Raw genomic sequence first — 15982 nt, forward strand, 5'->3', positions numbered from 1 at the left:
ATGACAGTGGCTTCTCCTCTCACAGATGGGAACCTCTGGGTGGACCTCTGGGGCCTTGGTACCCTTTCCAAGTTAGAGCTCTGCATTTTGACCATTGGAACATGTCCTGCGGGTTCCCCAGGCACTGTGGGGCATGTCTCTTTCAGGCATCCAACTCGAATGCTGGGCCCTCTCTCTGCTGTCTCTCTTTCCCTTACATCTTCTGAAAGAACCATTTACCAAGCTCTCCTCCCTCAATTGCCATTGTGATTCCACCTTCCAAATTATTTATCAAGAATCTCACTTTTAAGATCCATGTTGGAGTAAACCAATAGGAATATGAGCAAACTATATGTTGCCCAAACTGGACGTCAGGCAGGAGGACTGTGGGTCCCTGAGAGAGGCAGGGCCAGAGTCGCCCCAGCTTTCTATGGGGGGCGCGCTCTGGCGCAGCTCTGCTGGGTTAAACGGTGGGAATGTGAGGAGCCCGGGCCAGCTCTTGATTGGGGGGGTAGAGTAAAAAGACAGGGAGCTGTGGAAAGGAGAGCTCCACCAGTCTGCACGGGGCTCCTTGAGCGTGGGGCTGAATAGCAGTTGGGGCGAGCCCGAGGGCACCCCTCGAACGGCGTGGAGAAAGGGGGCTCACACCGGGCTCGCACAGTCAGCTCTAACCCGGGAGCGGGAAAGACTTGCGAAACGTCCAGAGGAAACTTTGAAATGTTGAGTCTTTTCCGATGCTGCTTCTGCAGCTGTTGAGAGGATCACACACACACGGTCTTTTATACAACGCGGTGCTGATACATTGGTAAGGATTTGTGTATCAGGAGAGCATCCAGCCATGTGATATGAAAAACAGAGACATTTATTGAAGAAGATACAAGATACAAGAAATGCTGTACCTAGGACAGTGACGCCTCAGTCACCTTCAAAGTAGGCACCTTGGGCCTCACACAGTTCGCCCAGCGTTGAACCTGGCACCACGTTCAACATGCTCACGTGTCCTGCTTGTTGCAGGCCTTCTAGAACGTGTGTCACGTTCAACAGCTTCTCGACCATCGTTGAAGCATTTGTGCTGCTCTCTCTGCATCGTCCCCGAGAGCCCCTGAGTCATCCCAATAGTTTCCATGGGAGATGGTCAAGCTTAACGCAAAATCTGGTGCATACTCTTTGCTCTACCCACGCAGTCATTTGGAATGTGATGTCCACGCAGTGCACGTGTTCGCTCAGTGGTGTCTGGCGCCCTGCTGATGAATACAGTGAGGTTGTCATCGCTCACGATGCACATTCCAGTCACCTGTCCTTGGCCGCCAGTGACATCGATGTCGCGCAAACCATTCTCGCTATATTAATGATGGCTGGATGCTTTCTGGACAGACCTCGTATGCTCTCGAGGAGAAATGGCCTAGAGTATTCTGTTCTTATAATGTCCCTGTCAAGTTTTGATATCAGGGCGATCCTGAGCTGGCAATGTTGTCTTTGTTTCAAGAAAGAATTTGTGTAGGCTTGATGTTACTTCTTCCTTAAATGTTTGATAAGAGCCTATGCTGAAGCCATATGGGTCTGGAGTTCTCCTTATGGACATTTAATTTTAAATCAAATTTCTCTAATAAATATAAGGTTATTAAGAACTTCTGCTTTTGCCAATTTCGTTAATATATGTCTTTCAAGGAACTTATTTTATCTAAACTGAATTTATTGGCCTGAAGTTGTTCATAGTATTCTCTTACTATCCTTTTAACATCCATAGGACAAGCTATGATGTTCCCTCTTTCATTCTTAATGTACGTAACGTGTCTTCTCTTTTCCTCCTGATCAGTCTAACTAGAAGTTTATCGATTTTAAGTCATTTCAAAGAACGAACATTTGTTTTCACTGATTGTTTTCATTGTCTTTTCTATTTTATCAATTTCTTATTACTTTCTTCTACTTTGGGTATAATTTGAGCCCATTTTTAGCTTCTTAAGCTTTTATAATTGATTTAGACCTTTTTCCTTGTCAAATATAAACATCTAAAGCTGTAAATTTCCCTGTAAGCTTTAGCTGCTTCCCAGAAATTTTGATACATTGTGTTTTTATTATCATTTTGTTAAAGATAATTTCATAGTGGGGAAATCTAGCAGAGATCATTAATCAAATGACCAACATGAATTTCATCAGTCATGGATAAATAGAAATCCTCTACTACCTGATATGAGAGGAACACAGCATCACTCCTGTGACATTCTTGCCAGAGATGTATAATCTTCATCCAAACATGAGGAAATGCCAGACAAATCCACATTAAGGGCTATTGCATAAAATAAATAGACTGTGATCTTAAAATATTATAATCAAAGAAACTTTTCCAGAATAAAGGAGAGTAAAGAGATACGACAACCAAATGGACCACGTAATTCTGAGCTTGTATTCTTTTACTATTGAGACATCACCGAAATTTGAATGGAAGCTGAGGATTAGATGGCAGTGATGTATCAATATTAATATTGACTGATTCCCATGGTTGTATTATAGGAAATACATACGAGAGTGTTCAGAGTATGGGGCATCATTGTGGCAACCTGATGTGTAATGACTCAGAATTAAAATGTTCTTTGGATTATACTTGCAATTTTTCTGTATTTTTTCTGAGTTCTTTTAAAAAAAATAAATCTCCCAACCCCCACAAAGGAAAAATTTTTGCTGAGAAAAAGAAGCTAGACGCAAAAGAGTAGCTACTATATCATTCCATTTATATTAAATTCTAGAAAGATCAACAAATACTGGTTGAATTGAATCTAAAGAAATTGATGTTGTATTTTTATTCTTGAAGGGTTTCTTGCTATGGATGAACTTTTTCAAGACTTAAAAAAGGGACAAGCTTGCTGGTTAAAGTCATGTCGAAGGTGGGCAATTACATCATATTTTGCTTTCAAACTGATAAAAATATGGATTCATATCTAAAAGAAGCTATGTTTCTACAATATGGGAGGGATGACCTCAGAGTTTTCTTCTACTTAGAAATCTCTCAGGTCTTTTCCATTGCAATGAGTTATGTATCTAAAAATGATAAGTGCAATAACAAATTAACATTAGCTACTTTTTGACATGAACCAAAAATAAAAATAAGCCTCATGCTCTGTGAAAATGACCAAGAAGTTAATCAGAATCTTACAACGACTTGAAAACATTTTGAGGAAATACAAAAGTACAAAATTAGAAATGTCTGACTTAATTATTAAATAACTAAGCTGAAACAACTAATTTATAGCTTGAACAGTCGGGCTAGTTTAAAGTTACTAGTGATAGTGTTTGTAACCAGCGGTTGTGTGGGATCCAGGGCACATATGATTGCCCGACACAGAGTCGCACTCTTTTCCCCTCAGTCTCACGCTGTCATCCGCTCAGGTGGCGGCTTCTGTGGGAGAATCCCGTGTGGCCGTCTGGGGCTATTTGCAGCCGTCGCGCCCGGGCGGCGGAGCTGCAGCGGCCCCACTGCACCTGCAGCCCTGCCAGGCGGACGGGCAGAAACTCGAGAGCCGGGCAGGCCACGCCTCTGAAGCTCCTGCTTGGTCATAGACTTTTCAGCAGCGTCCTGCTCTTCGTTTTCCATCTTTTCGGGGTCTCTGTAGAAGTAGAGACCAGATGTGACTTCCCACAGGGATAGAGGTAGTGACAGCCAATACATACCACCCCTGGGAAGGGAAAGGCTGGGGGTGGTCGTGCTGTTGGCGAGTGCAGCGCAGCCACTGCTGGAGGAGTGACACTTGACCCGCTGGAACTAGAACTGTGATGTGACAAGATGTTATCGAAGTAGAACAACGACAACAACAATACTACCAGCAGGCACTTACATGGCACTTCCTATAAGCCAGGCAGTGTTCTGCCACCTTTATATATGTGAACACACTGTACGTTATTTTTTGTTTAATATCACAAACACATTATGTGCAAAAGACTATCAACTCCTAAGCATTTCTGGTGAGATGCCATTTCCCATTAAGTCTCTTAACAGATGACAAAAAAAAAAAAAAAAAAAAAGAAAACCCACACAAAAAAGCAAGCCTTATGTTACAAGAGGCTACCAGGGACCACCCAGCAAACCTTTTTAAAAAGCTACTTACGCCATGTAATTGAGCTCATAGAATTTTCTTTTAAGTATCAAATAGATTATGTGACCAAAATCCAAAGTGATTCTTATGAACAAACAACACATAGCTAAACTGGAAAATTATTATTGGACCTCACACTATTACAAAGTTTTCCCTCACACAGAAGCAAAATCTTCTTCCCCAGAACATCCTTCTTTATTCTTTATGAGATCTCTTAGTGCAGCTCAAAACATGCTTGGTCCTCTGAGAAATCTCTGAGTAAACACAGCAGCCATTTGTCTTGGGTAGTAGCTTTCTTCCTTGCTAAACCTAATCAATTCTTTTAGCTCTTCTTTACGTGAGACGTATATAATGCATATGTGCATATAAAAGATACATTTACAAAAATGTGTGCACCGTGTGGTTTAGCAGTGGATACTCTTTGCATGGCTACACGAGTACATGAAACGTTGATAAATCATGCACACGAAGTCCTTTTGGGATGGACCCTGGTCAGTGCAATGGGAACACACTATGTAGCTGACCAATACAATACAAGTAGCTTGAACAATACAAGTTTGAACTGTGTGGCTCCACTTCTACACAGATTCTTCTCGATAAAAGTTACCCTGACTGAACCTGCCTCTCCTGCCTCTTCTTCCACCTCCACCTCTTCCACAGTAAATATATTTTCTCTTCCTTATGATTTTCTTAGCAACATTTTTTTTTTTTTTTTTTTTTTTTTTTTAGAAATGGGTTCTTGCTCTGTTGCCCAGGCTGGAGTGCAGTGGCACAATCATAGCTCACTGTAACCTCTGAACTCCTGCGCTCAAGCGATCCTCCTGCCTCAGTCTCCTGAGTAGCTGGGACCACAGGTGCACAATGCTACACCAGGCTCTGATTTTCTTAATAATATTTTCTTTTCTCTAGCTTACTTTATTGTAAGAATACAGTATATAATGCATATAGCATACAAAATATGTGTTAATTGACTGTTTATGTCATTGGTAAGGCTTCCAGGCAACAGTAGGCTATTAGTAGTTAAATTCTGGGAGAGTCAAAAGTTGTATGCGGACTGTCAACTTCATGGGGTCAGTATAACCAACCCACATGTTGTTCAAGGGTCCACTTTACTGACACTGCCAGCCTCTTTTTTCCTTGGTGCGCAGTCAGCATGCATGTCAATTGCAGTTTTAGTTTCTTTCTTTCTTTTTTGATTTTTTTGGAGACAGAGTTTCACTCTGTCACCCTGGGTAAAGTGCAGTGGCATCATCACAGCTCACTGCAACCTCAAACTCCTGGGCTCAAGCCAACCTCCTCTCTGAGCCTCCCGAGTAGCTGGGGACAACAGGCACATGCCACCGTGCCTGGCTAATTTTTTCTATTTTGGGTAAAGATGGGGTCTCAAACTCCTGACCTCAAGTGATCCTCCCATCTGGGCCTCCCAGAGTGCTAGGATTACAGGCATGAGCTACCACTCCTGGCCTGTAGTTTTACTTTCTCCTAAGTGTATTTCATTGCTTCAGTGTTTTTGACTTTGGATCAAATTTATTTATTCTTTTGGTCAGAATTTATGGACAATCTGCAAAGCAGTAGCCATAGGAGGGATTGCCATGCTCGCATTAGTCAGGGTCCCAGCTGGAAAGAGATGATGCACTCAAAGGTCTTGCTGAAAAGACTTAAGTTGACAGACTATCTAGAAAAGCCAGAATAGGATTAAGGAGACCAACAAGCCATAGCAAAACCCTGGGGATCAGCGACAAGCAGAGGCCCTTATCACCCCTAAGCCTGTTGGGGACCGGGAGATGGGGACACTTACGGAAACTCAGGGCTCTGGATGTGGAGAGGGGCTGCCGACAGAACCTGAGGCTCTAGAGGGGGAGTGAATGTCCTGAGAGAGTGCACAGGCAGGAAAGCCCAGCTTCTCTCCACCCTGCTACAGACCAAACCCAGTGAAAAGCAGAGATCCCAGAAGATGACAGGGGAAGAGGTTGGTCTTCCAGGCCACATAACAGGGTTGGTGGGCTCTGGAGGGACAAAGGAAAAATCCAGCCCTACACAAAAGGCAGGAAGAGAACGACAGGTGCCCGGAAGGTGGGGACTACGCACACGGCATCTTTCCATGACCACGTCCAGTGTCTCGTGTAGGGCTTGACTCACACGTGCTCAACAAGGGTCTCAATGAACCCATGAATAGATTACAAGTCAGGTGCTCCTGAAATACAAGACATTGTAACTAATAGGAGAGTACTCATGAATTCTGGCTTTTTTAGACAACCAACATGCCACATATTACTATTATTCAAAACGTCCTCTTCTAAAACAATGTCTTTCTTTTATCAATCAACAAATATTAAAGGAGAATCAGATAAGTCTGGTTTTTCTACTTGTCCCTAATCTGTGCATGGAGGAATTGTCTTCAGAAGGGAGTTTCTGATGTCATTAAGCACCTAAAAGTTTTATAAGTAAATAAAAGCGCAAAGCCGTCCTAAAGAGAGAACCAAGACAGCAAGGTGCGGTGGCAGGAGGCGGACTACGGTTCAAACCCTCACTCCACGGCTGGTGTTTCCGGGGTGGGTCACCTGCACTCCGAGCGCCTCAGTTTCTTCACCCATTCAGTAGAGAATTGACGGCCTTAAAAAATATACAAAATAAAATAAAAATAGGAGAAACAATAGTACCTACCTCTTAGACACTGCTTTCTGGCAACTGTCCCACCCTCATCAAATGCCATTATACTGCACAGTGCGTGTTCCCATCAGTCAATAACTTCTATGGCTTCCGAAAACTCAAAATCTCTTCCTTTAATCTGCCATTGTTTGTTCTCTCCAGCTGACCCCATCACTTGGTTACTGGACTCTGCCTTACTGTCTGGCTCAGACATTAATAAATGGCTACCTTAGCTCTGCTCTGCAGTTCTGGAGACCCTGCTTAGAGTAGGGCTGCCAGGGAAGATACAGAGTTTTCAAATGTAAGTAAATACAGATGATGTATACATAAAATGCAAGGTAAAAAATTTGAATTTCAAACAGACAACCAATTTTTTTTAGTATAAGTGTGTCACAAATATTGCACGACAACCCCAGTTTGGAAGCCACCTTTCAAATCAACCTTGAGTTCCGAGGTGCTGAGAAACACTGCTCAGCTCGTCCATTATCGCATTGTCCCTCTTTCCCTGGGGTCTCAGCACTGTCAGGGGCGACACTGTCTCCCTCTGGGGAGGAGCGTGCAGTGCAGCGGGACAAGCTCAGGGAGCAGACAGCTGCCGGGCAGTCACGCGAGCCCAGGCCATGCTTTTCCCAGGCAGCCCCAGCCAGTCCAGCAACGTAGCTCTTCTGGGAAGGATGTTTAAACAAATACCTTCCACTGGGAAGAAAGAGATCGTGGTGTCTATGGGTTCTCAGTATTGGGTGTGTTCGAAAAGCTGTATGAAATCATGTGAAGAGATTAAAATTTTAATGATCACCCTTTGCACTCTAAGTATCTATCAAAATTCCACCTTGAACTTCCTGAGAAACTGCCTTTTCCATCTCTTGTCGATAAACTGAAATGGGTTCTGTTTTCTTGTAAATGTATGAAAAAGGGCTGGCCTTTCAGTTCCTGGTTTGATAAGGACTGCTGAGAATCTGAAAGTCCTTGGCCAGGTTAATGAAATGGAATTCTGAAGACACTACTCGGAATCTTATAAAATTCAAAGTGAACATTAATTTTTATCACTTTTTGAAACCCAAGTGCGAGCCCAACTAACCCGGAGGTATAATTGGGCCTGTCCACCTGGACAGGAAATGGAGGCAGAGGCTGCAATGTGCCCCACGAGCCCGGTGGGGCAGATCCTGGAGGTAGAATTGGGCCTGTCCGCCTGGATGGGGAATGGAGGCAGAGGCTGCAATCTGCCCCACGAGTCCAGTGGGGCAGATTCTGGAGGTAGAATTGGGCCTGTCCACTTGGACGGGGAATGGAGGCAGAGGCTGGAATGTGCCCACGAGCCCGGTGGGGCAGATCCTGGAGGTAGAATTGGGCCTGTCCGCCTGGATGGGGAATGGAGGCAGAGGCTGCAATGTGCCCCACATATCGGGTGGGGCAGATCCTGGAGGTAGAATTGGGCCTGTCCGCCTGGATGGGGAATGGAGGCAGAGGCTGCAATGTGCCCCACATATCGGGTGGGGCAGATCCTAGAGGTAGAATTGGGCCTGTCCACCTGGATGGGGAATGGAGGCAGAGGCAGCAATGTGCCCCACGATCCCGGTGGGGCAGATCCTGGCTGATGTATGGAAACTCACTGTTTTCATCTTCATTATCCATAGAAATACGCCCCAACTGACTGCATAAGATAATTGAACTGATCAGCAAATTCATATTAAATAAGGCATCTGGAAAAGATATTTTCTGACACTCAAAGTTGTTTTTAAAGTTTTGGGCTCTAACCCTTGTCATCTTATTTATTACTGTTAACTCTGCAGACAATAATTTTACCAGTTTTATTTCAAAATGTAGTCCATATTTTTTCTTTTAGAGCAATCGCTCTCACTCCCTCTCAATCATATACTTTTCCTCTGTGCTTACTTTCTTTTTTTTTTTTTTTTTTTTTTGAGACAGAGTCTCACTCTGTTGCCCAGGCTAGAGTGAGTGCCATGGCGTCAGCCTAGCTCACAGCAACCTCAAACTCCTGAGCTCAAGCGATCCTCCTGTCTCAGCCTCCCGAGTAGCTGGGACTACAGGCATGAGCCACCATGCCCGGCTAATTTTTTCTATATATATTTTTAGCTGTCCATATAATTTCTTTCTATTTTTAGTAGAGATGGGGTCTCGCTCTTGCTCAGGCTGGTCTCGAACTCCTGAGCTCAAATGATCCGCCCACCTCGGCCTCCCAGAGTGCTAGGATTACAGGCGTGAGCCACCACGCCCGGCCTGTGCTTACTTTCTGAATGTTAATATGAGTTGGACTGTTCAGGTCAACATTCTGGAGGCAGCGGCTATGAGCTGTCCTTCTACAGCCAGACGTTGTCCTGACCTCCGTCACATATTCACGTGATTAGTCCAAAAGCCTGTCTCCCCCTTCTCCTCCTACCTGCTCCCCCCACACCGTGACCAGGGCAAAATCCCTGCATTCTCTAGGTAAGCTGAATGCATGCCCTCTATTTTTGTAAGAACATAAGACAAGTGTCTGCTCTACATGGACTATTGTTTCATTGCATACCTTCAAATCCCCTGGCTCTGCTATTTCTAGCCTTCAGTTGAACTTGGAAAAAGTAACTTAACCTCTTATGTTTTCTCACCTTTCAACTGTAGAAAATAAAAATTATCTCTGAAGTTGTCTTGAGGCTAAAAGAGAATCATTTTAAACACTGCCGAGCACATGCTAGAGGCTGGGACACAGTCATGGTCTTCACTACCGAGCTGTGAGCACGTGGAGCTCTCAGGTCTAAGACTTACTCAGTCAGGGGTGCCCTGTCTCCCTCTGGGGAGGAGCGTGCGGTGCAGCGGGACGCGCTCAGGGAGCGGACAGCTGCTGGGCAGCCATGCGAGCCCAGGCCACGCTCTTCCAGGCAGCCCCAGCCAGTCACTGAGCAGGGCAGGGTACTCAGGCCTGGCTACTCCTGCCCACTGGAGGGCTTCCTTGAAGGGCAGCTGGGCTCTGGAGCTTCCCCTTGGATTGATAAAGAGTGTCGCAAATGTGTCACCACCTGCGGTCCAGACTACTGTCTGGACCTATCCAGACTACTGTCTCCCCTTTATCTTCCCCACACGTCACTCCCACCACAAACCTTCCATTCTCTTTACCGCATCTCGCTGTGTACTTCCTGGAGAACTGACACAGCGAGGACAAGTCCCCCATACACACCACGCTCAAATACAAGTTCGCACAGTGATGGCGGCTGGTACACCTGGAAGGGAATAAAGATGGTAGGATTGGATTGGATTATAGTTGACCCGTAAACAACACAGGTCTGAACTGCAAGGAACCACTCACATGCAGATTTTCTTCCACCACTGAAGACAGCAAGATTCACCCTCCTCTTCCTCCTCCTCAGCCTGCTCAGTGTGAAGCCATGAGGATGCAGACCTTAGGATGATCCACTCCCACTGAATGAATACTAAACATATTTTCTCCTCCTTATGGTTTTATTAATAATATTTTCTTTTCTCTAGCTTACTTAATTGTAAGAATACGGTATATAATACATATAACATACAAAATAGTTAATCACCTATGTTATCAGTAAGGCTTCTAGTTAACAGTAGGCTATCAGTTGTTTTGGGGGCATCAAAAGTTACACATGAATTTCTGACTGTGTGTGGGGGGGTGTTGGTACCCTTAACCCTAGCATTGTTCAAGGGTCAACTGTACTGTTAACAAGCAAAGGAAAGACCTATATGTCTGTGGGAAGAGAGAGAGGGGGGGAAGGAGACAGAGAGAAAGAGAGAGAGAGAGACCCCAGAAGGAAGCAATGTGGAGAAAAGGAGGTACCCCCGCTCCAGAATTCACCCCTTGAGCTCCTTACCAAAGAGCTCAGAGAGTCTCAGCCAAAGCAGTAGAACTGCACCTGTTGACTATATCTCATGCCTGGCTAGAACTCTAAAACTATGTTGAGCTGAACTCGTGATCCCATACCTTAGCCAGTCCTGGGCCTCTGAATTCCCAGTATCTGGTGGGTTTTCAGAAGTCTGGTAACCATAGCAACTATTAGCACGAGAGATTTTCTTATCTAGAACTCCTCTCTGTTTCCTTACTTTGTTTTTTTTTTTTTTTTTTGTTTGTTTGTTTGTTTTTTTTGAGACAGAGTCTCACTCTGTTGCCCGGGCTAGAGTGAGTGCCATGGCATCAGCCTAGCTCACAGCAACCTCAAACTCCTGGGCTTAAGTGATCCTACTGCCTCAGCCTCCCGAGTAGCTGGGACTACAGGCATGCGCCACCATGCCCGGCTAATTTTTTGTATATATATATTTTAGTTGTCCATATAATTTCTTTCTATTTTTAGTAGAGACGGGGTCTCACTCTTGCTCAGGCTGGTCTTGAACTCCTGCCCTTGAGCGATCCTCCTGCCTTGGCCTCCCAGAGTGCTAGGATTACAGGCGTGAGCCACCGCGCCCGGCCTGTTTCCTTACTTTGTCTTATTCTCACAGTTGTCCTTTAAGGAAGGATTTTTTTTTTTCATTGAGGAAACTATAGCCTAGAGAAGTTGAGTAACCTGTCCTAGTTCTATGGCAATTAAGTAGCAGAGCCATGAGTCTGAGATTTGTCTGTCTGATCTCTGACCATTCTTATACTGTGTCCCTTTGGGGAGACTGTACTAGCAAAGGTATTTAGACTCTAACTAAATCTCTGATGCACAAAACAGTAGGAACAAGGTTTATCCTTTACAGTTAAACCCAAACCAGTCTGAAAGTGAGCAATTTCAATGCAAAACAGTTTCATAGTTTTAATCTTGTTGACAAAGTCACAGGCTGCAGGTGGCCTATCATTCGGTGACTCTGCACCTGCTCCTCCCTTTGTCAGCTCTGCCCATCATCGGCTGCGTCCTGCACACCCCGTCTATGGATCACACAGGCACAGAGTCTTCTGCTCTTGTAAAGTTTTGGAGTCACAGATCTCCCAGCTCCCATATCCCTCTCGAAAGTATCTGCAGATACAAGTCTAGCCAGAATCATCTCACGATTAACAGGCCAGTGGAGACTCTCTTTGCTGTTGTTCATGTAGCCTATTCAGCAGATTGTGCTAAAGGGTCACGACCCACCTCCTGCTAGCTGCCCACTCTGCTGCCAACCCCCAATCATAACAAAATGTTCTGCTTCTGACGGTCCATTTCTCCACGACCACAGGATGCTCGGACTGAGCTGCGCCGCAGTTGCATAATTAGTTCAGCCCTTGGAAAACTGTGCTTCCTGAATGTTTTGCCAGCTCTATATGGAACTGAAGCTGTGTTTTATTCTCAGCACAACCACAGCCTAATAGGTTACAAACCTTTAGGGTTGGCAAACGTATGCTCCCTCCATCCCAGTAAATGCATTCTCCCCTGCTCAGGGCCTCTGTGAAGCAGTGTCCAGTGAAAGCTTAGCCTCGTGAGATGGAGCCTCACAAAATCCACCTGCCTAAAGTTCGTCCTGTCTATGCAGAAACTAGCCTTGACTTCAATTTTCTTATACTACTGGAAATAAGGAAATGGGGTCTGATAAAATGTCCTATGTTTGTCAATTGTTTGTACAATAGGATTGACACCACGGATAGACACCATGGGGGACCTTGGTCCTGTGAGCCCTGGGGGCATTGGAGATGGGGAGGAGGGCTGGCAAGAGTTGCTTGTGACAAAGTCACTTCACAGAACATGGAAAGGAAGTCATTTCTCCACCAGGGATCCTGGCAAAATGTGGAGTGAAGAGGAGAGGCCAGAAACCTGTGCAAAGGTCTTACAGGAACAACCTCCAAGACCTAAGTGCAGAAGCTGGAGCTTCCCTTTGGCCTGATGGCATCTCCCATGGCCACGGCCCACCTGCACTAGGGCTCAGCGGGGTCCATCTGTCTAGGGCCTCACCAACCCTGATTCTTCCCTGCTCCCCAAGACCTTGCACCAGACTTCAAGCCCAGGACATGGCCTTTTTGCTATAAAAGAAGGTTCTTAATTTCCAAAGAAAGCACTTGAGGAACAGAAGAGCAGGTTTCTCCCCTATATAAGCAGAATAACTTTAAAATGGCACAAAAAGGAAGAATTTGAGAGAGAACATGGCAGACAGTCAGCAGGTTTTGCCTCTGGAATAAATACAAATGCCCTCATCTGTTTACACGAGTACCTGGGACCGCCAGTGGTGGGTGGGGCTGACTGGCTGGCTACATCCTTCCGGAGGGTCTTCCCATACAGGAGAGTCTGGAAGACTAAAAACTGCATTGCCTGGAGTCCCCTGCAGCTAGTACTCTCTAAGTTCCTGGGATTTGAGAGGCAGTTGAAGCAGAAGCTTTAAGACCGTGTGTTCCAGTGTTAATTCTCCCACTTTGAGGAGTTGAGGGGTAGTTTGGGAGGTGGCAGCAAACTCCTGATTTGGGGATTAAGGTTCTGGCTCCAATGGCTGCCTAAAAATGAGTCCATTCTGTGAAGTGCTGAGAGTCATTCCTGAAACCCTGGACTGTACTCACCCCTCGAAACCTCCTAATGATTGTGTTAGCATGTAATTCCCTGTATTAAGTCCCTTTCCGAGTAACAGACATAAAGTGGCTTCTGTTCCCTACTGATACAAATCCTTAGCCAGAGACCCATCTGGTCCAAGCTTCATCTTTCCTTACTTATTCTATTCTCACTTCTCAAATTGCTTTTGAGGTTCTCTTCTTATCCAGCTTCACATTTTATTTACCCTTCTTTACCGTATAACTGGGCAGCAGTAGGAATCTACTGGAAAAGGCGTACATTTGAGAGTTCAATAGATCTTGTTTTAGAATCTCACTCTCCCACTGATAATCCACGTCACTGTGGGTAAAGTTTTAGTCTCCAGCCTCTGTTTTCTGGCCTCTAAAACATGCCCAGGAGCACCTTTCCTATCAGCTGGGGTGCAGCTCAGGAGAGAAGTGCTGGAGGCCCCTAGCAGGACAGAGGGTAGGTAGGACTAAACCAGTCCTTCCCACAGTGAGCTCCACGCGTCATCAATTATCGTTTCCAGTGTTGGAGACAGTCATTCCCCAGACCAGGGATGCACAGCCCAAGCCCATCTTCAGTAGTTGGGGTGAAAGAGAAGCTCGGTGTAGGGTCCTTCCTGTCCCCGTGCCCACAGGCTGGATGGCACACATCTCAGCACCTGAGTGATGTCCCCAGAGCTTCACGGTGAAACAGCGTCTGCTCAGCGCCCTGCAAAGATGTGAACTTCTCACCCCTGGAGATCTGGTCTCTCAGGCCTTATCTGAGTCTTGCTGGAGTCCACGTGTATGTTGTCCAGTTCGTTTCTTTTCCTTTTTCTGTCCTTATATGTCTCTCTCTCCTTCGCTCCCTCTTTCTCCATTTCTGCGTTTTCCCACTCCCCACGTCCGCTCATCGTTCTCTTTCTCCTACGGGGTGTCCGGCGCCCGCTCTGTTGCAGCGTCTGTCCCACTTCCTGTCATTCCTTCTTCCCAAGTTTGAATTGTCCACTAACTCCGTGTGTTTCTGCCTCTCTCTTCCCTGTCTGTGTCCCCCTGTGCTTTCCCTGTCCCGGTCCCTCTTCCCCTGCTCTGCCGTCCCCTGAACTCGGCCTCCCTCAGCCTGCTGAGCTCCTTGCCTGCTCTGGACCCCTCTCTGCTCCTGTCACTCTTTAACCCCCACTCTCAGTCTGCAGCATGTCCCCGGTGCTGGACGACTTCTGCTTCTGGCCGCCGCACCCCTCTCCCTATTCCCCGCCCTTCCTCTCTGGACAGCTCTCTTTTCTCCGTTTTCTTTCCTCCTGCTTCTCACACTGGGTCTCTCCTTCACTCCATTGTTTCTCCAAGTCCACGGGCTCTGTCCCCTGCTGTGTGTCGCATTCTTCTCCCTCACAGGCGTTCTAGTTGTCCCTCCCTTACTCTCTGTTTCTGTCCCCCACCCAGCCCCAGCACACATTCACAGGGGCGGATAAAAAAGATATTCATTGCCTGGAAGAATAGCTCAAGCATGTAAACACGACACAGCGAACACAGCCAGTGGGATATGATTTGTGCAAAAGAAACACAGAGGGTCACCAGGCAGGAGCAGGTCACTTCCTCCAGCATGAGAGTCAAGGGCCTGCCCTAGGTGGTGAGTGCCCTGGAGAGAACCAGGGAGGGCAGGGGTTGGCCTGAGAGGTCACAGGAGGGAGAAGTTGAGCGAGGGGTGGGGGCTGCAGAATTCCAGGATCAGGGAGGAGCCACACAAAACACTTGAACCCACTGACTTTAACCCCCATGGTTGTGTGGGGTGAGGGAGAGGAAGGGAGTCACCGAAGGGCTTTAAGCAGGAAAGTGACAACACAGCAGATGTCTACCTGGGCCTACTGCAGACAAGCAGGGGTGGGGCATCGGGGGTGGCTCTGACTCATCTCAGAATGATTGTAACCCACCTGAGGGCTCAGCTCCGCCCTGGCTCTGCTGGGTGTCTGCCGCTCACCTCAGCCATGAACCTCTCCAGAGCAGGGGCGACCGTAAACCTGCAATATTGTGTCCCCAAGCTTCCTGTGGTATCTGGAGTATAGTAAGGCCGCAACATGAAATAAAACCATCTCCCCCAGCTCCTTTCCCTGTGGACAGACACAGCCACTCGGAGCTTGTGGACCCTGGGGACTCTGAGCCACACGCGCCTACAGGCTCACTGCTCCTTCTGTGTCTTATCTCCAGGACTGTTGCCTGACAGGGCTTCTCCATATGCAGCTTCTCCATGTCCGGATCGCGCCCCACAACACCCCTGGCATCTCCTCTCCACGCTGCCATCAGCGGGCGCTTTGAAGCAAACATCACTTAAAATCAACTGACTTCCATCTTAGGAAATAATCAAAAATGTGGACAGAAATGACTACAGAACAGTGTTATATCCAATAGTCAATGTCAAATTTTGTGCTTCATGTTTCTGAGATATAAACCCCCAGCTCGAGAAAATTTCTAGTACCTAGCTAACTTGTGTGAATATTCCTGGGGGTGGGGACAGGGAAGGAAAGATGACATAAGAGTTAATATGCTTTTGGCAGCAAGTAACACAAAGTTTGTCTCAAGAGGTCTTAAACTGTAAAGGATTTTGTTGGCTCACGGAAGTGGAGATGCAGAAGTTTGGGCTTTGCGATTTTCACACTCTGTCCTCTCCTTTGGAGAGCTTTATTCTTACAGATGCAGGGAGCTGCCAACTGAGACAATAGTCACAACAAGTGGGAGACAAAGTCTCTTATCTAACTGTGAAATTAAACTCCCCTCTTCATTCTGATTGAAATCATTTAGTGTATGTACTTGTTCCTGAACTAAGAACTGTCACCAGGGAAAT

The 15982-nt window shown here is 46.2% G+C and overlaps 1 pseudogene; it reads left to right on the forward strand.

The window, feature by feature from the left end:
* Nucleotides 1–2852: 2852 nt before the first annotated feature.
* The window catches only part of LOC138387610 (rho GTPase-activating protein 27-like), a 55023-nt pseudogene continuing 41893 nt past the window's right edge, over nucleotides 2853–15982 (forward strand).

The sequence above is a fragment of the Eulemur rufifrons genome, chromosome 1, assembly GCF_041146395.1.
Source record: "Eulemur rufifrons isolate Redbay chromosome 1, OSU_ERuf_1, whole genome shotgun sequence".
NCBI lineage: Eukaryota > Metazoa > Chordata > Mammalia > Primates > Lemuridae > Eulemur > Eulemur rufifrons.